Here is a 23,445-nt window from a genome sequence, read left to right on the forward strand (position 1 = left end):
ATTCTAATTTTAACACAGTAGAATCTTCCTTTTTAATTTTGGAAGAAACCAAATTAATATAAATGAGATCTATGGATTTCTAAATTGGAAGGCAGGTTTAGCTCCTATGAACCTCTTTTAGAGTTAGGTATAGTGACCAGGTCAGGTAAGAAGCACCAAATTGATTCATTGTTTTAAAATAGATGAAAATGCTCCTGGAACAGCTTTAAAACTTTGAATATTATTGAGTAGTCAGAAATCTTAACATAAACCTTTCAGTTGAAAGAATGTGTTATAGAGATAACAATGTATTAATTTTCTACCACTGTCAAAATACCACAGACTGGACATCTTAAACAACCCAAATTAATTTTCACACAGTTCTAGAAGATGGAAGTCTGAGATCAAAGTGTGGTTCCTGCTGATGGCAATGAATAAATGATCCATTCCAGGCTTTTCTCCTTGACTTGAAGATGACCTTCTCCTCCCTGTACCTTCACATTGTCTTCCTTCTGATTGTGTCTTTGTCCACATTTCCTCTTTTTATAGGGATACAAGTCAAGTTGAATTGAGGCCTACCCTAATGACCTCATTTTAGTTTAATTATCTCTAAAGATGCTATCTAAACATAGTCATATTCTAAGACACTAAGGGTTGTAAGATGTCAACATAGGATTTTCTGTGGTGAATCCATTCATCGTATAATATAGCAAGTAGTGTTCTAGGTTCTAAGCTGCAACGATGACCAAAAACAGGTTCAGCCTGACTCTTGGGGAACTTAAAGGCTGAGGAGACATCCAAACATTAAAAAATAAACAAGCATGTAATTACAACTAGTAAGTTATAATCACAAGGTATGGTAATGAAGGGGTTGTTTAGACTTATGTTTATAGCCTTCTTTTATGTAAGTATTGCCTATTACCACTGATAACATCAATTAACAACAAATATTCTAAATGAGAGGGAGATGCAGAGGAAGTATAGTTCTATAGCCAAGGCGTAGTGTGGAAAAGAGACATTTATTTGTAGGTTCAAATCCCAGCTAAGTAACGTACTATCTCTGTTACTTTGAATGAGTTACTTCCTTGAGCCCCTGTTTCTATCTAGCAATAACAAGATGATATAAGGATAAGTTTAGATAAAACAAAAAGAAATTCCAACAGCTTCTCTTTCACATAGAAAGCAATCATTAATATTTTCTGCATTGTCCTGCAACTATACCTTGTCTATGCTTACTTGTAAGCTCATAAACTACTCTTTTGTGTCCCTACTGTTACCAGAAAGCTTCAGTGCTGGTATATACCTTGGTTATTGCTTCAGGCAAGATGCAAAAATGTAGTTAAAGTAATAGTAAAGTTTGTTAGAAAGGAATCTAGTATAGGATAAAAGTGGGGAGAAATGGGAAAAAAGGATGAAACATTTCTTGCTCCCCATGCAGGAAGTGGGAGTGAAGACTCAAAATGGTGGCCATCATCCCTAGTCTTATACTTTCTGACACATGGTCATTAAGATACTGGATCTGGGTCATTAAGATGGGTGCTAAACAGGGAGGTGTCATCCAGGCCTACTCAAATCACAGGACAAAAGGTGTGCTTTAGAACTTACATTTGCTAGATTTGTTCCTCATTCTTTTTTCCCTTCTACCCATTCAAGAAATCTTGGAGCTTGTTAATATATCAAAAATAAATAAATAAATAAGGTGGATACAGGTAATCCTGGAGTGTAGACACCCCGGTTCTTGTAACTTAAATATCTAAAAGGAGTTGAGAGGACGTGGCTAATTGATCTGGCTGCTTACCTTATACTTTCCATTTTCAATATTTGAGTATTAATATTTAATATTAATACTTAATATTTAGTAAAATAATATTATTTCCATCTCCTCATCCTGCCTCATCCACCACTCATGGCTAACTGCTACCTAACTACTAGGAAGTTTCATATAGAAAGTACTTAACAATTGATAGCCAAAACTGTATAAGTGAAAGAAAAGAAAAAGTAGAGCCATTAGTCTCAGTTGCCAGAAAACTTACCATCTGATATTGGGAAATGACTTTGGAGGTTATAATAATTAATATACAATTATAAAATCCATTTCCTTCACTGACAACTGACACTAAGTAAAAGAACAGATAATAAAGTTTTTATTTGAAGGTTTAGATAAAAACTTCTGGAAAAACCTTATCACGTTATATAATTGAGCTAAATGATCTCTGATGTTATTTCCAGCCTATGAAAATTGCATGATCTCCACATGTTGAGTAGGGAGACTCAGAAGATACAGAATAAAACTGCAGGCATGGTAGAATAGTGTTGTTCTCATACTGTGATTTCCATGTAAGCTTTCCTTCTTGATCTCCTGTCTCTCAGTAGTTTTTCCCAAATGCAAGCTTAATTCTGCCATTGTTCATACTATTTCTTTATTGAATGCTGCTATAGTTTAGATCTGGAATGTCTCCCAAAAGCCCATGTGTTCAAGGATTGGTCCCCAGCTTGCCATTATTGGGAGGTGTTGATGTTGTAGGCTCATGTAGTCTCTGATCAGAACATTCCCAAATTCTTTGTGTCCCACATGGAGGTATCCAGGCAGGACACATGGATGTAATAAGGGAGGTAATAAAGTTTATTAAAGGTTAGGGGGAAAATTACAAACAGCCATGATGGGCCAGGTATGAAGCAGAAGCACAGAAAGACGGCCTTTTCTATTTCCAGGTGCTTTTAAAACCTGCACCAGCTAACCTATGGGAGGGGAAAACCTGAGCAATTTTTGGTCACCAGTAATCAATGAAGTTGTCCCTGGGCTAAGGTGGTGGTGGTTTAAGTTGGTCCTAGGCTAGGGCATAAAAAGTCTGCACATTTTTGCAATAGAAAAGAAGGCTCAGAGAAAGAGAGAAAAGTCAAATATTTTTTAAGAGTCCCAAACGTTTCATATCTTAACCTGACTCAGTAGAGCCTAAAGGAGAAGGAACCTAGTAGAAGGTCTTGAGGTCATTGGGGGAATGCTCTTGAAGTGATGGTGGGATCCTACCCTCCACTCATTCTCTTTTTGCATCCCGACTATGAGGTGAGCAGCTGTGCTCTACCATGTGCTCCTACCCATGATGTGCTGTTTCACCAAACACCCAAAAACAACAGGGCCAACCAGTTAATCATAGACTCCAAAACTATGGGCCAAAATAAACCCTTTCTCTTAATAAGTTGATTATTCAGGTATTTGTTACCAAGATGGAAAACTGACTAGCATAAATATTTACCTTTAGCCTTTCTAAAACATGCTATATTTGCTTGCTAGGGCTGGTAGCAAAGTACCACAAACTAGGTGCACAAACTAGGTGACTCAATAAGCAGAAAGCTATCGTCTCATTGATTTTGGAAGAGTAATATCATCGCATGGGTAGGGTCACAGTGGTCAAGCACAGGGCCCCACATGTTGCCAACTATACACTGTACCCCTGAGTGATACCTTCAGTCCTATCTCAGGGAAATTTTAGAAAAATTAGATTTCTTCTCTCTCACCCAGTACCCGGCAGCTGAAGTACCTACTTGTTTATATTTTGGGAGCAGGACAATTGGACCCATTGGTGAGATTGGGAAGCATTATTTTAGGAAGAAAATGTTGGATATTTTGATGAAGATATGATTCTTAATTTCTCCAGAGAAATTGTTATTTGAAGCAATTGAGAAAGCTCTGCCACTTTTTGCTAAGCATTGTCAGCCACTAATTTCATCAAACTAATGTAACAGGACAGTCAAGTGACTTGTCTTTAATTCATTCTGATTGTGTTATATTTATGAAAAGCAGAGCTAAAACAACAGAGAGCAAGTGTTTAGACAGTGAATGGTTTCATAAATACTTTTAAGAATATTGCTAAATCTAATTAGGCACCAAGTAAGTTTTTTCAAAAATACATTGATTTTAAATCATTATATCTGTAATAAACAGCATTAAATAAATGATCACCACATTTCAAGAATTTTTATGGTATCAGTCTGCTTGCTAAATATGTATTACCTTTGAGATTTAAACTTAAAGAAGAAGTGATTAAAAAAAACCAAACTTCCCATGCAGGAATTTATTGTGTTGTTTCTCACCCTGAAAATGTAATCACGCTAACACCACAGGTAGAAAAGAGTGTTCCCCAGCTTCTGTGTCATGTCATTAAAGTAGTTAATCTACAGCCATAAATGTTTGCCTTCTTGGCCAAGAAATTTTAAATAACATACTAACAAAAATATAATGCTTTTCAATGAAAAGTGAAGGAATCTTTTATCCTTTTTATTTGAGGTTCCAGAAATGGCACACTACATAAAACACTGTATCATTTTTATTTTTAACCTGAGTTTCTTACATTAGTCAGTAAACAATTTATTTGGTGAATATTCTCTGTGCACACATCTATACCATGTGAACATTTAGGAAACAGAAGGTGCTTGAATTTGTGAGATTTAAATATTTTCTCACAGTTGATCCAGTGATACTGCAGTTGAAATAAAACCATATATAAATGAAATAGCACTTTCTACTAAAAGGCAAGTCTATATTTTCATTGTTTTAATGAGGACAATAATGATTCTACTTTTTCAGTAGACTGTCTCATAAATCTTTAGCATATTTACCCCTTTGGCTTTCTAATACTAGCCATAAGACTTTATCTGTCCTAATCACAAATATTCATACACATTTTATTGCATTATCTGACTATATATATTTTATATTACTAACATATTAAATTTTAAAGCCACATATAATAATGATTTGGTTTCTTGTTTATATTATTCTTCTAAAAACATGTGCATATACATATTAATATTCATATTTTAGACATTATGCAGCAGATAAGATATATAGACTATTGGTGATGCACCAGAACATGGCAAGTCAAATGATAATACTTAGCATAGCAATTTTGACCATCTCCAAACCAATCTCTGGCCCCTAACCAATTTCTGCTCTTTCTCAAATCCTCATAAACCCTAATGTTGTACCTCTGTACTTCTTCCTCAGTGACCAAATATCTAAAAAGTATCTGTTAAGGGATAGATACAGAAGATTCAGAAGTAGACAGGGAGCACATAAGCTGGATATAGGAAAGGAATAAGAAAATCAAGGAGGCTATTGCCAAGTGACCGTTGTTAGAAGAATGGGCAAAGGAGTACCATAGAGAGAAAAGTAAATAACAAAGTGAGAGACATATGGAACCCTTCCTAACAGCAGGGAACCATTTGAGCTTAGACGTGAAGGATAAATAAGAGTTGTTAAGTGGGGAGACTCAAGAGAAAGGGAGAAGAGCCAAAGTCATGAATGGGAAGAAAAAGTGGAGGGAGTTTGTTTTGAGTGAAAATATAGGCTTTGATTAGTTGCTGCAACAGAGAGTTAAATGTAGTGGTAAAAATCCTGATAGCTAAGCCAAAAAGTTATAGAGCCTTCAAAGCATTAGGAGAAATATTTTCTTGACATTCGGTTTAAAAATCAGTATGCCAATCTTGATTTGGTTTGGTTTTGTTTTCCTCTCTCTCTTCTTTCTTTTTCTCCCTTCCTTTCTTTCTTTGTTTTTCACAGGGTCTTGCTATATAATCCAGGCTAGCTTCAAACTTATGTGGCCCAAGCTGGACTCAAACTCATGATCCTCACACCTCCACCTCCCATGTGCTGGACTCACGGGTGTGCTAATATATCAATTTTAAGACTTTGAGCTGGGTGTGACTACTCCTACCTGTAATCCCAGCTATTCAGAAGGCATATATAGGAGGATTGCTGTTCACAGCCAAACTGAACAAAAATGTGAGACCCAACCTGAAAAATAAACCAAAAAGGACTGGTAGCCTAACTCAAGTAGTAGAATGTTTGCCTAACAAGTGCAAAACCCTAACAAGACAATAGATAATTTCTTTAATTTTACTTTCATAGTTGTCAGTTAAGACAAAATCAATCTTATGTGGCTAGTTATGAAGGCCTTTCTTCCAGAAACTAAAATAATTTAGTAGTGACAGAAAGCTTCTGGATGGATTGTTTTAACACTGCTGATCAGCAAATCCAGAGAAAGTAACAGTTTAGCAGATCCACAATCTGTTCTTAAGAGTCAATTTTCTCTACCATAGTTTGATAAAAAGCTGTTAATCATTAAATTTATGGTAATGTCATAAAGAAACTGCTGAAAGGGGTTTGGTAATTGAAAAAGAAATCAAGTACCAAAAATATAATTTAGGCAGAAGCCTCATTGCCTTTGTTTGCAGAAAAATATATCTGATTAGAAACCCTATGACTGTGACTGGAGCACAATCATAGTGTGTCTGTAACTCATGACATGAGAGGGTGCCTGACACTGGAGGTAGAGTAGATGTCGGTAAATTCTCACACCTAACAGCTGACTTAAGGTAAATCATCAATTCCTCTCTGTTTTATTGTTCAATGAACTTGAATAGTTGAGTTACTTTGAACTCAACGTGAGGTAGAACATTACTCATGTAAACTGTAATGCCAGATGAGTTCTTTTTCAACCAGCTCTTATGGTTTTATGTTACAGTTTAAGCAATATGAAAATTCATCCTGAAAAGCATCTGCTAAACCTTCTATTGTCTAATGCCTCCTACCTTCTTACTCCAGAGATACTGCTGTGCCTCACTCTCAGGTATTGAGTGCACAATTTGTATAGGAAATTATCCACAATAAAACCATAATCTTAAACCAGCATTCCTTGTTGCCCAGTCCATTGTCTTTTCTTTTTATTTTATTATTTTTAAAGTCTTTGATTTATTTATTTTTGTTTTTTTGAGACAGGGTCTCACTATTTAGTCCAAGATGGCCTGCAACTCACTATATAGTCCAGGCTAGCCTCAAACTTGGAATCTCCTGCCTCATCCTACTGTGTGCTGGGATTACAGGCATGTACTACCTGACACATGGCTTCCCAGTTATTTTCTATACCACTTTCTCCCAGTACCAAACTGGTATTCTCAACAAATACAAACTACTTTTAATTGTGCCAAGAAAAACATGATCAGGAGAATAAACTCCTTCTTTTCTCCCACTGCTTTCTTTTCTTCATTATTATAACGTTTTAGAAAATTGAATATAACTGTTTTGGATTGTCTACCATTTTTAGTTATCAATAACACTTACATGCATTATTTGGAAACTTCTTCCCCTTAAAGGCCTATTGACATTTAAATTTCACTCTTAGAATATGTTGTATAGTTATTTTAAGGATTCAAATATGTACTAGTAAATTCAAACATGCATATGAATATCAAGCTCATATTTTATAGACTTGATAAAGAAACTGAATACAGTCTACTCTTTTCAATCACTGTATTAGTGCAGACTCTATTCACTTTAAGTTATATGACCCCAATTCAAACTGCTTATAAAAAAAAAAAAAGCAGCAGCATGAATTGATTCATGTAAACTGAAAAGCTCTACTTCTACTTCTGGTACTACTAGATTCTCTGTGGCTCAGATGAGTCTCCTTCCAGCAAATTACTTTTCTTTGCCTACTGATATCATTTCTTCTGTCTTCCAGTCAGAGCTGTTTTTTTCACACAGAAAGGGAAGGTAGCTCCAAGCAGTAGCAGCACCTTCTGTTATCCTAGAAAAACAGCAGTTTCTCTGCCCTAGCATCCAACTATTGAAAACTAGGGTTGGCTGTGATTGGCCAGCCCAACCAGTAATCCTATCTATGAAGGGAGCTAAGGATGGTGTTGTAATTAACAACCCAGTGAAGACTATGTGGAGTAAAGAGTAATGATTTCACAAAGATGGGTTTTGGTATGTCCACCATTGTTGTCCTTGTATCAGTTTCTTGGAACATTTAATAATGTGCCACAATCAGATCTCACACTTCCGATGTAGAGAAGAAAAAGTGTGGGATATGTAAACACAAGGAGAGCCTATATTATAAACACTTCAGCGGATCCATTGGCCAATGGATATTTGAGTCTGTGATTCTAAAATAGATCTAAAGACTAGCACATTGCCATCAGGCATATTTGCTGTGTCTGCTGATTGCTTATGAAGCCTGAGGCCTTCTCTATGGAGGGCCTGCTTAGAGTAGTATTCATTTCAGTTAGTACCTGCAAGTCCTAAAGTAGAGCCCCCTTAGTCACCCGCCCTATATTAAGATAGCTTAATGCAATGGCACTTATACCATAGACCACATTTGACTACGAGCATACAGAGATTTAGTCTATTAGTTCTTCATATTAATCCATTAATCCTACTTTATCTACTGGTACAACCAAATTAATTTTCTCTCTCTCTCTCTCTCTCTCTCTCTCTCTCTCTCTCTCTCTCTCTCTCTCTCTCTCTCTCTTTCCTTGTGGTGCTGAGGGTTGCACATAGTAAGCAAGCAAATAATGGAAGATTTGTAATAACCTATTTTACAGAAATTCTTTGGGATTAGCTGTGTCCTTAAATTTGTCATTTCATTTGTTCCTATGCCTCAGGCAAAATGCTCCCTAAAATCACAGAGAAATACATTAGGTCTTATTTTAAACTGTAATTAAAAGTAGAACTCCAGTATTCACAAATTATTTTTATATTTAAATAAAATTATATTGTTGCTTATCATCCTCTTGTTTTTGTTCTCCTTCCCCAATTCTGATTTTTCTGATTATCATTTACTAAATTATTTTATTTATATGATCTTCTCATAGTCTGCCTTAAGCTCCTTTAGGAAGAAGTAGGGATATTAATTAGTAAGTTAATTAATCAATAAGTTAGTCAAGCAAATTGAAATCACTGTGTATCAGTTCCTCCTCTTCTATCTTCAGAGAAAGTAGGAAATATATGGCCATTCAATGGTTTATATATAATAAAGTTACTCAATATACCCCGTGACTGTACTTCAAAATAAGATTGATCTCACAATAACAACTTATTCGTTGATATATTAGTAGGCAAGTCAGTCTATTATAAAAAAAACTCATTAAAGTCTATCGGATTTCACTGATTACAAGATTTTTAATTAGCTAAAGTTGAATATATCTTGCAGTTAGTATGATAAGAAAACATATGTCATAAAATTAATTTTCAGTGTTTTTTCAGCTATCACATAAAGTAATGATGATTCTTAAAATCAATGGTGTCTTGGATTTGATTAAACATAATACTTTAATTGACTCTTAACAACTGTTCATTTTCCCAGAGTTTCACGTAAGTCAAATTTCTGTTGGTCATCATCTTTTAAGAACACTAGGTTTGACTTAAAGATTCACTTTTATAAAACACAGTTTCAGTTATAATGTTAATACTCTTAGCTGGATGCCAGTGGCTCACACCTGTAATCCTAGCTACTTGGGAGGCTGAGATTCATAGGATCATGGTTCAACACCAGCCCAGGAAAAAAAGTTTGCAGGACTTCATCTCAAAGGAAAAAGCTGAGTGTAGTGGTGCATGGCTGTCATCCCAGCCATGGTGGGAAGTGTAAAATAGGAGGATTTGGATCCAGGCCAGCCTAGTAAAACAGTGAGACTGTATCTCCAAAATAACCAGAGCAAAAAGGGATGAAGGAAAGGCCCAAGTGGTAAAGTGCCCACTTACAAAGTGAGAAGACCTGAGTTCAAACGCCAGCGTAGGGGGAAAAAAAAAAAAACAACCTACTCTCTAATAAATCTGTTTTGAAATCAGATTTTCTTTGTTGCATTTCTTAACTGGCTCACACTTAAGTTACCTTTCCACCTAGCCACTATTTTTACTGTCTTTTTCTTTTTTTTTTTTAATGTATACATATATATGTACATTAAATGTATCATTTAGATACTAGAAATTTATTTTTAGATTTAGGAAAAACTTTGTGTCATTCAATGCAAAACCACATGATGTTGAGAACCTGCAGTTCTTACTTATGAAACTATTTATATTAATCTTGATAATTCAGTTATGACTCGCTTGCTTTAAATCTCTTTGGTATGTTTCTGTTCTGATTTAGTGCCTTGTTTAAAGATTAATGTTACAGGGTAATTTACTGCAGCGTCACAGATGGTATTTGAATCTTTGTCAAATGGGTTTTGGAATCCTATGCCCAATTCCATATAATCTTGGGTTAACATTAATGTAAATGTTGAACTTAAAACAATTCTAAAAGACCATGATAGAAATTTCATTATCCCTTTCTTAAAGTCATAAATTTTAAAGGGATTACTTGCTAACATACTTAAGGAATAACTAGTTCCTTTTAGTTGAAATCACCAGCCCTTATATGTTGAAAATAAGCATAAAAATATTACCTTTTTTTATACCATTTCAAAGTTCTAGTCACAGGAGAAATTACTGTTCTTACTTTTACAGCTTCCTTTATGAAATTCTTTATAGAATCCACAAACACACATTGCTTTTAGTGTCTTTCTTTTGATGTCTGTAAAAGACTCATTCAAACCTGGAGGTAAGTACTTCTAATGTGCACAAGAGAATTTGACTTAAGTTATTTGAAGCTATTAGAGATAACTTTTCTTTACATGTCTTTGCGGGGGAGGAGAGAACTGGTACTAACAATACCAGTTAAGCTGTAATTAGTGTAACTAACAACTAATATGACAGAGCAATGTAGAGGTCCTTCTTATGAATTTAAAGGTATTAACAGGTTAAGGTTGTAGGGCATCCTCTTCCACCAGCTAAATCTGTTGCCTTAGCCGGTGAGATTTGTTGAAGTCATCAGTGCCCTCTAACCCCAAGGTGTTTCTCTCTCATAATTTACTGGTCACATGCCAAGTTCCTCCTTCCTGTCTAGGGAGATGACTTTGGGAATGGCAAATTCATTTTAAAGTTCTCATTACAAATGCCTTCTGATTTTCAACCTTTTAATGTAGATAAAAGATTACACTTTAATTCGCCTTAATGTTCTTGTCCTACCAGCCTTAGACTACACTGAAATTGTCATTTTGCTACATTACAGAATGTGATTTGTTGGGAACATTTAACATGTATTATAAGAATGCTTAAAATGTAACTATTAAATCAGATGTCGTGTAACTGATTCCAAATACATACTAAATATTCCACTTTTATGGGCTACTTCTTCAAATTTAATTGCCCACCATTGGCTTTTGTATATATTTACAGTCAACTCTAATTCACTTAAAGGATAAGAAATTAACAGGAATAGCCTTTTGTTTTCCTGAGATGTAGTTAACCCCTCTCTTTGAGTATCTGACTTTGCCTTTTTCCTCATCTCATTGTGTGATACCAACACATAAACAAGAGAAATGCCATGGAATTTTAATCATTCTTTTCTTTTTCCTATTGAAATCTTGTGTATATGATTATTTCTTTAGTTTCTATCAGAAAGATTTTTTTTCTTTTAAAGCAATAGATAGCTAAATAGCACTATTGAGAGAGAATCAAGAGGAAACATTTTCCCTCTCAACTTTTTATATTACAAACTTAGTCTTGAGCAATTATCACTATAATATATATTATAGATTTTTTTAAATATAGATTACTTACTGTCCATACAGTAAGCTGGGGCAGATCCAAATAATAAGTAAACTGGGATTTTTTGTTTGTTTTATATTTATATTTTGTAGTTTTTGTTTTGTTTTATTCCTTTTTATTGGTTGTACAAATAATGGGTTTCATTATAACATTTTTGTACATGTATTCAATGTACCTTGATCTATTCTGACACACACCTGCATCACCATCTCTTGTTCCCATTCTCCCCTCCCATTGTCCCTCTCCCCAAATATTTCCTTTTATATACATGTCATTTTTTTTCGATATGGTTTCTACATATGAGAGAAAGTATGCAATATTTATCTAAGTCTGTCTTATTTCACTTCATATGATGATCTCCAGTTCCATCCACTTTCCTAAAAATATCATAATTTTTATCTTTATAGCTGAATAAATTCCACAGTGTGTGTGTGTGTGTGTGTATGTGTGTGTGTGTGTGTGTGTGTGTGTGTGTGTGTGTGTTTCTTTATCCATTCTTCTGTTGGTAGGCACCTAAGCTGAATCCATAACTTTGCTATTGTGAATAGTGCAGCAGTAAACATGGGTATGCAGGTATCTCTATTATATGCCAACTTAGATTCCTTCAGACCCAGAATCATATGGTAGTTCTAGTTGTAGTTTTTTGAGTAATGTCCATACTGATTTCCATACTAACAACTAATTTCCTTTCCGCCCCCACCACATCCTTGCCAATATTTGTTGTTCTTTGTTTCGCTGATGATGTTCCTAGCCATTCCAAGACCAGGAAGCTAGAATCTCAATGTCATTTTGATTTTCATTTCCTTTATGGCTAAGTATGTTGAATTTTTTTTCATGTATTTATTGGCCATTTGTACTTCTTTTGAGACCTGTCCAATTCATTTACCAATTTATTGAGTGCTTTACTTACTCTTTTGGTATTTGATTTTTTTTAGTTGTTTATATATTCTGGATATTAATCCCTTATCAGATAAATAGCTGGCAAAGATTTTCTCCCGTTCTATAGGTTGTCTCTCCGCTCTACTGTTTGCTTTGATATTCAGAAGCTTTTTAATTTGATGCAATTCCATTTGTCAATTCTTGCTCTTATTTTTTGAGCTATTGGAGGGAGCCCTATTCAGAAATTTGATGTCCATGCCTATATCTTCATGTGTTTTCCTGTAGTGGTTTCAAAGTTTCATGTCTTACTTTAAAGTGTTTGATCCGTTTTTTGATAATATGATCTTTTATTATATATTGTTGTACTGGTGGTACATTGTGACATTTACAAAAATATATCACAGTTGATTGATAGGGTAAGAGATGGAGATTTCAGTCTTCCACATGTGAATCTAAACAAAGTTTTAAGGAGGCAAGCATTAAATCATACAAACCCAAAGAACATAATATTTTAAATTCAAGTTTTTCTAAGTCTCTAGCCACATGGAGATTTAAATCCCATAGTTTTCATTTAAGTAGCACAATAAATAATTAGTATGTGTTCTTCCCATGAGCACTCTTATCATAATATTTTACACACTTACTATTTTATACACATTCATGGATGAACTGTTTTTTATTTGAATAATTATTTGTTCATTTAAATACATTGTAGAAGAAAATATGAATAACACATGAAAGTCACTTAATAGATTAAATTCATTTTACTTTGTTTTGGAACTAGACAAATAGAGAAAGTGAGTTGATATAAAGAAAATGCTGGAAGACTAGGAGTATAGCTCAGTGGTAGATCACTTGCCTAGCCTGCACAAGATCTGGGCTCAATCTCCAGTATCACACACACACAAAATTGCTGAGTATTTTAATAGTACTGATGGCTTGCACATATAGCAAAATGCATGAAAATGTTACACAAATGATTGAAGTTAGGAAGCAGTGCTCTGTCTAAAAATGAAATTTCTGTAAGTTTTCTTTTAGCCAGGAATTTACAAGATGCTCATGTTTTGTTGCTGTTGTTGTTGTTGTTTTTGGGGGGAGGGGTTGTTTGTTTGTTTGTTTTTGATGATACTGGAGTTTGAACTCAGGGCCTCATGCTTGCTTATACAAGATGCTCTTATCCTTTTATTTCTATGTATTGTCTGTTGGTTGTGCCTTATATAATTCACATGTATACTTGGCAGTTTGGTCTGTTGTTTCCAAAACAAGCCAGCTCTTCTGGGCTTTGGTCTTGGTCTAGATGGTGTCTGTGACCTCTTCCTTTAAGTTTTTAAGTGCCTTCAACAAACTTATTGTTCCTAAACTAATGAGTTCTTCAAGGCTAGAATCACATCTATATAACTTATATTATTATATATATTATATATATTATAACTTATATGTTGCCTAGCATAGTAACAAATCTAAATCATCATTAATGTGTGTCATTATTGGCTGATTAACATGTTCTAATAACAAATTAAAGAGTCTTTTCATAAATCCATAAGCTTACTTCAAATTAATGAAGAATTTTGATTACTGCATCAATAATTGAAAACTTTTAAAAAATAAACAGAATAGTGCTACACTTAAAGTTCACACAGACACTGGACTTTTTTCATACTAAGATTTCTTGAGCAATGGCACCTAGGACAGAATTGGAAAGTCTTATTTTCTGCATTTCCATCCTATCTTCTGATTAACTGTGAGAGTAAGACATCAAAGCTGAACTGACTTCAAAGCTTGTAACACTCATGGTTTCCAGCTATCACTGTAACCAGCCACTTCATCCTGGCAGCAATTCTCTCACAGAGCTGCCTCATTGGGCTCCACTCCTCTACTTCCCACCTTCCCCTATTCCAACCCTACCAAATTAAAAACTACCTTTTTGAAACTTAAAGCTAAACACATTGGCTTAATTTCAAGATTTTACCAATGAAATAAATCAGGTTTATTGCTTACTTATTTATTTACTTCTTCCAAAATTACACCTTTTGCCACAGGGCCTTAGGTGTGTTCACATTAAGTATTAACGTTTCTTACTGTGTTTATTTCACGAGTATAATACACACATGTAAGTAAGATTGTGTATTCATCTTCCACTTTATTTAAGTACCACACAATGAAAAACAAAATAAATCATGAAGTAAAAAGAAGGAAATTCAAAACATGGATTAGCCATCATAAATACCTGAAGTGTAATCCTTGCAATAACATTATGTTCCCTGGAAAAGGAAATGGATTTCTGGATATATACTTTCTGACTATATGAAAGTTAATATATTAATGCTTGAGGTTGTTCTATACTCTTAACCATATAGTTGCCTTTTACGAGGTATTAAAATATTATGCAGGCCAGGTTCCTGAGAAGTATAGAACTGTTATCAGTTGAATACTTTTTCATTTTTTCTTTTTCAGTGATCCAGTAAAAATGCTTAAATGATTTTCCTTGAGTTATTTGATATAGTTGATGGTAGACATTAGTACCACTGGAAGGAAACTTCTCTTGAGATCTTGTAGATAGTATCCACATGTTAAAAATATGGTACTAAAAGAACTCACAAATAAACTTTGATTGAGCTGTTCCTAACCCCAAGCCAGACATGAGGTTCTAAATAGGCATTTTAACAAAGACTCTGATTGTGGGTTATGGAAATTAGATAGACTCAATATAATTATAAAATTGCTTTAATAAATGGAATGTGCTGCATTGTAAAGTAGGAAGGTTTCCATTTTTTTTAAGCATTCAAATGAAGGCTTACTGACCACTTTTCAAGAACTTTTTTTTTTTCTCGGTGCTAGGGATGGAACCTAGAGCCTTGGTACCACTGAGCTACATCCCCAGCCCACTTTGCAAGAATTTGTTAGAGGTGATTCTTATAGTGGGTAGATTAAACTAAAGAATCTCTCACATCTACTTCAGTTGTAAGGTTCTACATTTCTTAAAAAATACGAGAAAACAATTGAAGATTAAGTGTTGGCAATGCATGTAAACTATTGATGCTAGTCCAGTAATTAGAAGGGTTTCACAAAGAATTCTTAAGTGGCTGTCTGGAAGAAATTTGAAAAGGAGAGGCATGATGGCCCTAGCAGAGCTGAAGATTGGAAAAGAAAGTAACCTGCTCTGAACCACTCAGAAAAGTAGGCATACAGAAAATGAGAAAGGGACATTTTTTAAAGAGCGGGACTCCAAATGAATTTTCAGAGTGCTAGAAATAGAAGCCAAAGGACTTTCTAGCTGTATTACATAAAGACAAGGCATGAGAGAATAAAATGAGAAGTTAAATTTTTAGTTTTCAGAGATAGATGGATATTTTGGAATGTTCAGTTTAACTTAAGAAGAATGCTTAATAAGTACCAGGAAATAATGTGATCACAGCAGCTTGTGAGCAACATAGCCTTTCCATACATCTTGTAACAGACAAGAAAGAAAGAATCAAGGAAGAAGAATACCCAGGAGTCATATTAGGATGTGATGAAGAAGTGCAGAGAAGGTTTAACAGTAGCAACATGTTGATTGAAAGTAGGAGAAATCTTATCTGTAAGAAATTTCATAATTAATAGTTCCCTCCAGCCCTCCATTGAGGACCATGTTAATTGCAAGGGACTGTGAAAGCACAATGTGAGTACAGAAAGATGAGTCACTAATCAACATGTGGCTTTGGGCCATTGAACTTCTCTGGATATCTCATCCTTTCCAGCTCTGAGATTCTTTTCTAGTGCCTTAATTCACACAGAATTGAATAAGCACTCCATAGCCAAAGAACTCAAACAGATCAAATGTTGCAGCTTGCAATAGCTGGTTTGTTTTGGCCTATAGATAATAGCCATGGTAGAAAACTCAAAATAGTTTTGGGAAGGTGTTTTGGTTTTGGTTTTGGTTTTTGTCATTTTGAGGCATATAAAAGTTATGAATTTCATTCATTTGCACTTTGGTTAAAATTTAAGTTATAGATAACCTCCTGTGTGGACAGCAAGAAGTAAAGATAGCAGTGATGTTGCAGAAGTTAGTGCTAGCAAAAGTAAAGGTGGGGCCCGCCCTGTTAAGTTTAAAGAAATGATAGACATTCAAGGCATCCAGTGATAGGCATCTAAAGAAGACATTCAAGAATAAACCATCAATAGAGCCTCAGAAATGGAGACCAGACATCTGCATCAGAAGTGAATGAGTAGGTTTGATTGATTGGGAAATAAGGTAATATTAAGTCTCATTAATAGATGAGAAGAAGAAGAGAGTATAACCAGAGTCTTTAGAGAGAATAGAAAAAATTAGAAAATATTAAATCCGTATGAATTGCCACTTAACCCAAAGTCAGTGATATGTTTGGGGTTTTTTTCTCAGCAATAACATACTCTTGAGAAGTAAAATGAGCAGACTGTTTTTGTTGTAATATGATTACGCATTTTCTAAAAGAGTCATCTCCCATTTCCTGAGAATAGATGACATACTAGGATCATATAATTAACTGAGAATTATATATGACTATTAATACAGTTGCAAACCTAAAGTATCTACTATAATATACAATTAAATTAATGATTTTTATGTGTTGGTATTTTTTCTAAACTCTGTTGTTCTGAATTTCCTGAATATCCATACAAAACGTTCTTATCACTTTTCTGAGCCATGTTCTTAAAACTATTTTGAGCCATATTCTATTTTGAAACAGAATATGACTTATACTGAAGTAATCATTTGTAACAACATTAATATTATTCAATACTTAAAGTCACTACATTGTTATTTTCTGGATGGGGATTTATGCCTATCTTCTTTTAAATGGTACATTAATCTATGAATGAAATTTATCCTATAAATGACACATTAATAGAAAGTTAAGAACAAGTGTAATTTTCTGAGTGTTTTATAGAACAGTTTATCCCTGCAGCATGGATCAGTGACATACTCTCCTTAGCTAGGTGTCATTAATCCATTTACTGCTATGTAGTGGAAGGAAGAGAAATTACCAAAGAATTTTTCAAACGTGTAAATGTATTCCTCTGTGTATATGTATTATTTAGCTCTTGTATTTTCTGTGCCTGGCCCTTTTAAAGATTACAAAGCCAGTTCTCCTTTACTCAAAAAAAAGGTGGGGGGAGCAACTGTGGCAACCGTTCTGAATCCTTTGGCTGAAGTCCATCTTACTGGTTATTTTGCTGGTTGTTTTGCCACACTCAGTTCCACTTCACTGAGTTGAGAAGGCAGCAATGGCACTTCTCTGTGCTGACCTATTGGTCATGACCACTCCTACCTCATTCTTAACATTTTCATCATGATCTGCTTCCACACATAATGTACTTCTGTAGCAGTAAAAGAAGATGTAAAAATGTAGAATCAATTAGCCAATGCAGTAGCGCAGGATCCTTTGGGATTTTTTTTTTCTTAGTGTTATAATTTAAAGCATTAACTCAATAGATACTATCTCATGTGTTTCACATGTAAAAGAGAAATTAGAAGAAAAAATCTTTGAAACCTAAATTAAATATGTATATCAAAATATTATCATAAATAGTATATATTTCTCTGATCTAAAGAATACACTTTAGCCTTAAAGAAAAAATATATGCCTCGTGAATGGCTGAGTAAACTGTGCACATTGAAACAGAATGTCAGAATCTTCTAAATAAATGCTATTATGGAATAAGGCAGAACTTCAGGTCTAAATTTATATAATCTATTCCATTGTAGTTTTTTTCATTGAAGAATACATTTCTCTACCATAAATTTTACTGAGTATGAATAGCAGAGTCATTTGAGGTTCATTGAAAATATAGGAGAACATCATGTTTCCTGTCCTTTTGTTAAACATGGCATATTGATTTTTTTATGCACAGCTTGCAGCACAGAAATGTGATATACAGCTATGGCAAGACAAGCTAACCACATGTGAATTTGTTAAGTACTGCTGGATTAGCAGAAATTGTCTGACTGTGCAAATAGCAAGATTTGACTTTTCCAGGAACTCCTTATGACTTAATCAATTAAAATAACAAGTTTTGATTTTATTGCTCAGAATAAATCATTAGTAAAACTCATTTTCTCTTGGTCACTCATTTGTAGGATGTTTACATTCATTTTGCTTCTGTATTTCAAGCAAAGTAATAAATATGTGGAATTTGACTTAAAAGTTCAAAGTCAAATGTAGGAAAAGAATGATGTAACAAATGTTACCTATTGTCTTAACAATAGTTTATTAATTTTGTTAAGAACAAAATTTTCAATTTTTATTTAAAATTTTCCATAGCTTTTTTTTTAATATCCCTTTAGTGTCCTTGCTTCTTTTGGCTCAGAGATAACAAAATTTGGACTTGAGTAATACTTCTTACTAGACTTAAATGTAGAACCTTATAGAAAGAGAGTCTCTAATGTAGGGCTAGTTTGCTCTTCTCCCCGCCTTACTAAACTTCCTTCTTAAATATGTCCGTTATCCACTTCACCTTGCCTGGCTTCAAAGAGTAGAAATGGAGGAAGGATGAGCTATAACTCAGCAAAGTAGGTTCCTGTGGTTTCTTAGAAGTGCTAATGTATTATATATCATGTTTATAGAGTTCTCTGAATTCTCTCAAAAGCAGGTAAAACATTTTGCAGTTTTCTACAAAATAAAACTGACACTCTATCTAAAGCTAGAAAGTGTCCATAGTGTGTCCATGGGCTAATATTGTCACCTGCCTTTTACAAAAATTCCTTAAAACATCTCAGTGTCTCTAAATGTAAATTTCTGTTTTAATAAAATTTAAAAATTTTTTTCAAAAATTTCTGTGTATGTTCTCATTACTTTTAAGCAGTTGGACATCTTATAAAATTATATGCCAAATTTATTAGAAAGAAGTCTTTGTAAATTGTATGGTAAAAGCAAAACTCATGAGTTGTTCCTCTAATAGAGCAAAGAAGAAAGTGCCACTGGTTTGTGTTAGGTGACACTGTGCCCTGCTTGTCTAATTTGATTACATAGAGCCCCTGAAGCCTCAGGCAAAGCTGATTTTAGCTATAATCAGCTTCTTAACCTTTTGAGAACCAACGTAAACACTACCTACTAGTGGTTAATTATGTTGGTCTGCTACACACTACAAAGTGCAAAGGTAAAAGTGTAGAACTACAGTAACACATGTTATGACAGACTTTAACAAGATGACTTAAGGGGATTGCAGCAGAATATAGTTCTGTATTTTTGGTAAATTTTAAATTATTAGAGAGACTTAAGGGTGTATTTTTAAAATTTTCACTGTAGTTTTTAAGTTCTATCTGTAAATGCTGTATATTCAAATTCTTCCTTTTTTCTGCCCTCACATTTGTACTTCTCTCTGAGATTCTTTTTTTATGATATATATGTATTTATATATGATATATATATAAATTTTAGAAATATACATTTCTTTCTTTTTTCAGAGTAAGCAAAAATGATTATAATATCCATATAAGTAGAATAAAGTCCTCTTGGTTCACTTTTATAGACAGTAAAAATTCATTAGGGGAGGAATGGAATTTCTTTATAGTTAAATGGAATATTGTGGTTATATGGGCAAGACACTAACTTTTTGATTTAAAATAGGAGCTCTTGATGCAGGAATCTGATGTGCCATATGGGAAATTAATATATAAGATGATTTTACTGTCTAGAGTTGGTATAACTGTGGTGCAGTGCTATAACTAATGGGGTAGAGAGCCATAAAGATTAAATAATATACTTATCAAGGCTGTATCTTTGAAGTCATATTTGATGGGAAAACCCCAATATTCTCCTGAGTATGGATTTCAGGTGAACAGGAGAATATATGGAGTCATAAGCCTTAGCCCATATGGGTAGACTTCAGTGCCAGCAATTTTACCTGAAATTCATGCCCTCTAAAATTCTCAAGGGTTGAATCTTAATGCTCCCCAGTGATATACATTATAAACAGTTTCCCTGTGTGGAATTAACTTAAAGTGAAGAGGAAGGGTTCAAACTAAAGATTAATATAATTTTTTAAATCTAAGGTAAGTCTCTGTAAGTAGCATGCATATGCTCCATAGTTTATATTATACACGGTAGTTTATTACTACGGTTACAGTGAGCCTAAAAATGGCAAATGATGAAGTATCTTTGGAGAGGCAGGCATCATAGGCCTTTCAGAGTTTCTGAGGCACTGGAGAGTGCTCATCCAGCAGCAGGACCAGCCCTTTCCACAAAACATGAACTATGTGGTGAATAAAGACAACTTCATCAATGAAGAACTTTATCTCATCAACATAAATACCTCCCAAAAGGAGTTGAAGAATGTACTATGGGATAAATTCTATGCAATAAATGCATGAAGTCAGATATCAAAAAACCAGATGTCTTTGGCCCCTTGTTGGTGTATTTTAACAAAATTGTATTTCTGCTTTGGAATCAGCTTATTAAAAAATTATACAAAATTCCTTATTATGGCTATTATAGGTATCGTTTAAACATAGTACTGTTTGGGTTTTTTTCATGATATAGATTACAAAAACATTTGTTTAGCAGCCCAGCATAGAGAGGATTGTTGAAGGCTAGATAGGCTAGATGCCACAGGGACAGGGATTGTAGCTGACCTTTGTCACATCAGCCACTCTGAGGGCTAAAGGATCACTATCTCTGCACCCCTGTAACATATACAGAGCTCACTATGGTGTGGGCACAATTTTAAAGGAAGTTGTCCTCTACTCCTTAGAAAGTCCTATCTTAAGGATACACAGAAGTCCTACCCAGAACCCAGTGCTTCACTAAACAATTGTTTCTTTTTACCTTAAGGATCTACCTTATTATTGTAGTTCCCAAGCTTTACTCCATACTAGTGTTACCTGGGCAGCTGAGCCCTCTTCCAAACTGTAGTTAATTCAGAATGTCAAGGGTGAGAGCCAAGCATCAGTCTTATGTAAAGATCCACAGGTCTTTACTAAGTTTGGGAACCATTGACATAAGAATTATATTTCTCAGGATTGACAAATGGGACTACATGAAACTAAAATGCTTCTGCGCAACAAAAGAAATAGTCTGTAAGTCCAAGAGGCTGCCCACAGAATGGTAGAAAATATGTGCAAGCTATTCATCTGACAAGGGACTGATATAACTAGAAAATAAAGGGAGCTCAAAAAACTAAACTCCAGAAAATGCAATGACCCAATGAAGAAATGGGCGAATGAACTGAACAGAGCTTTTTCAAAGGAAGAAGTCCAAATGGCCAAAAAATGCATGAAGAAATGCTCACCATCCCTGAACCCATAAAGGAAATACAAATCAAAACCATGTTAAGATTCTGCCTCACTCCTGTTAGAATGGCTACCATCAAGAACACAACAACAAATGTTGATGAGGACATGGGGAAAAAGTAACCCTCATACACTGCTGGTAGGAATGTAAATTAGTACAACCACTATGGAAAACAGTATGGATACTCCTCAAAAAACTAAAAATAGAGCTGCCATATGATCCAGCAATTCCATTCCTAGGGATATACCCAAAGGAATGTAAGTCAGGTTACAACAAAGGCACCTGGACAACCATGTTTATTGCAGCATTATTCACAATAGCTAAGCTATGGAAACAGCCAAAATGACCCACTACTGATGGATGAATTAAGAAAATGTGGTATTTATATACAATGGAACTTTATTCAGCCACAAAGAAGAATGACATTTCATCATTTGCAATAAATTAATGGAACTGGAGAACATCACCTTAGGTGAAGTTAGCCAGGTTGAGAAGACCAAAAGCCACATGTTTTCTCTCATGTGTGGATACTTGGTATTACCCTAAGTATAGGCATTCTACTGACTGCATGTTGTTATTTCTTTGTGGTTTTAATTTATATTCCCATAATGATAAGTATTAGCCATACATATATCTTATTTGATATTTCTTTTGCCTATTTTTAATTGGTTATTTGTCATATTATTGGGTTCTAGGAGTTCTTTATATAGACTAGAGACAAGTCCTTTATCAGATATACAATTTACAAATATTTTTATCTCAAATGATGGCTTCTCTTTTCCTTTTCTTAATGGTATCTTTTGAAGAGCAGAAGTTTTCATGAGTTAAATGTGTTGAATGAAGGCCTGGAGGTGTAGAGCAGTCATAGAGCGTTCACCTCGTATGCATAAGGTCCTGGATTGGATCCCGAGCATCATACCAAAAACAACTTCCTTGATAAATTTCAGTTTACCATTAGTTTTCTTTTATGGTTCATGGTTTTTGTATCATATCTAAGAAATTTTTGCAAGCTCAAGAGCACAAGGAGTATCTCCTATGTTTTATTGTAGAAGTTTCATAGTTTGTCTCTACATTTAGTTCTATAATCCATGTTGTTAAATTTTTTTTGGCAGTGCTAGGGTTTGAACTCAGGGCCTCATGCTTGCCAAGCAGGCACTTTACAATTTGAGCCACTCTGCCTGCCCTGTATTTTATTTATTTATTTTTTTTTAGTATTAATGGAAAGTGGTAAGGGTCTCTGTTCAGTTTTGGGCATGTGGATATCAATTTGTTGGTATCACCAGTTTTGGAAAAAAAAAAAAAACTATCCTTTCCCCCATTGAGTTACCTTGGACCACTCTCCAAAATCAATTGACTATAAGTTTGTCATAAACTTCATATTCTGTTCCATTTATTTGTGTGTCTGTTTTTATGCCCATACCATGCTGTTTTGAAGCATGCAGCTTTTTAATAAATTTTGAATTAAGTAGTGTAAGCTTTTCTACTGGTCCTTTATTTGTGTCATCATTCATTTATTTTAGCAATTTTTGTAGTATTTCAAACTTCTTTAATTAAATATATTTTTATGTTTTTATTTCTTTTGATGCTATTATGAATGAAATTCTTTATTTTTAAATTTTCTATTGCTTATATAAAGAATTAAGATTTATTTTTACATTTTGATTTTCCATTCTGTGACGTTGCTAAAACTTGTTTATTACATCTAGAAATTGTTTTTTAAACAATCTCAAGATTTCCTACCTATAGGACCATGCCATCTATGAAAACACTTTCCATGTTCCTTTCTAATGTTTATGCCATTAATTTCTTTTGTAGCCTTACTGTACTGCGTGTAACCTCGTGCACCATGTTGAACAGAAATAATGAGAGTAACTGTAGATTCTGATTTTCTTTCCTTAGGAGTGGCTGTTG

At 34.3% G+C, this 23,445-nt stretch overlaps 2 protein-coding genes across 7 annotated transcripts in view; both read left to right on the forward strand.

Annotated features, from left to right (window-relative positions):
- Pou5f2 (POU domain class 5, transcription factor 2) overlaps positions 1-8,567 on the forward strand; it is a 35,281-nt gene extending 26,714 nt beyond the window's left edge. The window contains exon 1 of the mRNA XM_074077089.1: positions 1-8,567. This exon is cut by the window's left edge and continues 26,714 nt beyond it. The gene's annotated coding sequence lies outside the window, so the exon portion shown is untranslated.
- The window catches only part of Arb2a (ARB2 cotranscriptional regulator A), a 430,754-nt gene that overhangs the window by 327,796 nt on the left and 79,513 nt on the right, over positions 1-23,445 (forward strand). The gene's annotated exons all lie outside the window — the stretch shown is intronic.

The sequence above is a fragment of the Castor canadensis genome, chromosome 6 (genome assembly GCF_047511655.1).
Source record: "Castor canadensis chromosome 6, mCasCan1.hap1v2, whole genome shotgun sequence".
Classification (NCBI taxonomy): domain Eukaryota; kingdom Metazoa; phylum Chordata; class Mammalia; order Rodentia; family Castoridae; genus Castor; species Castor canadensis.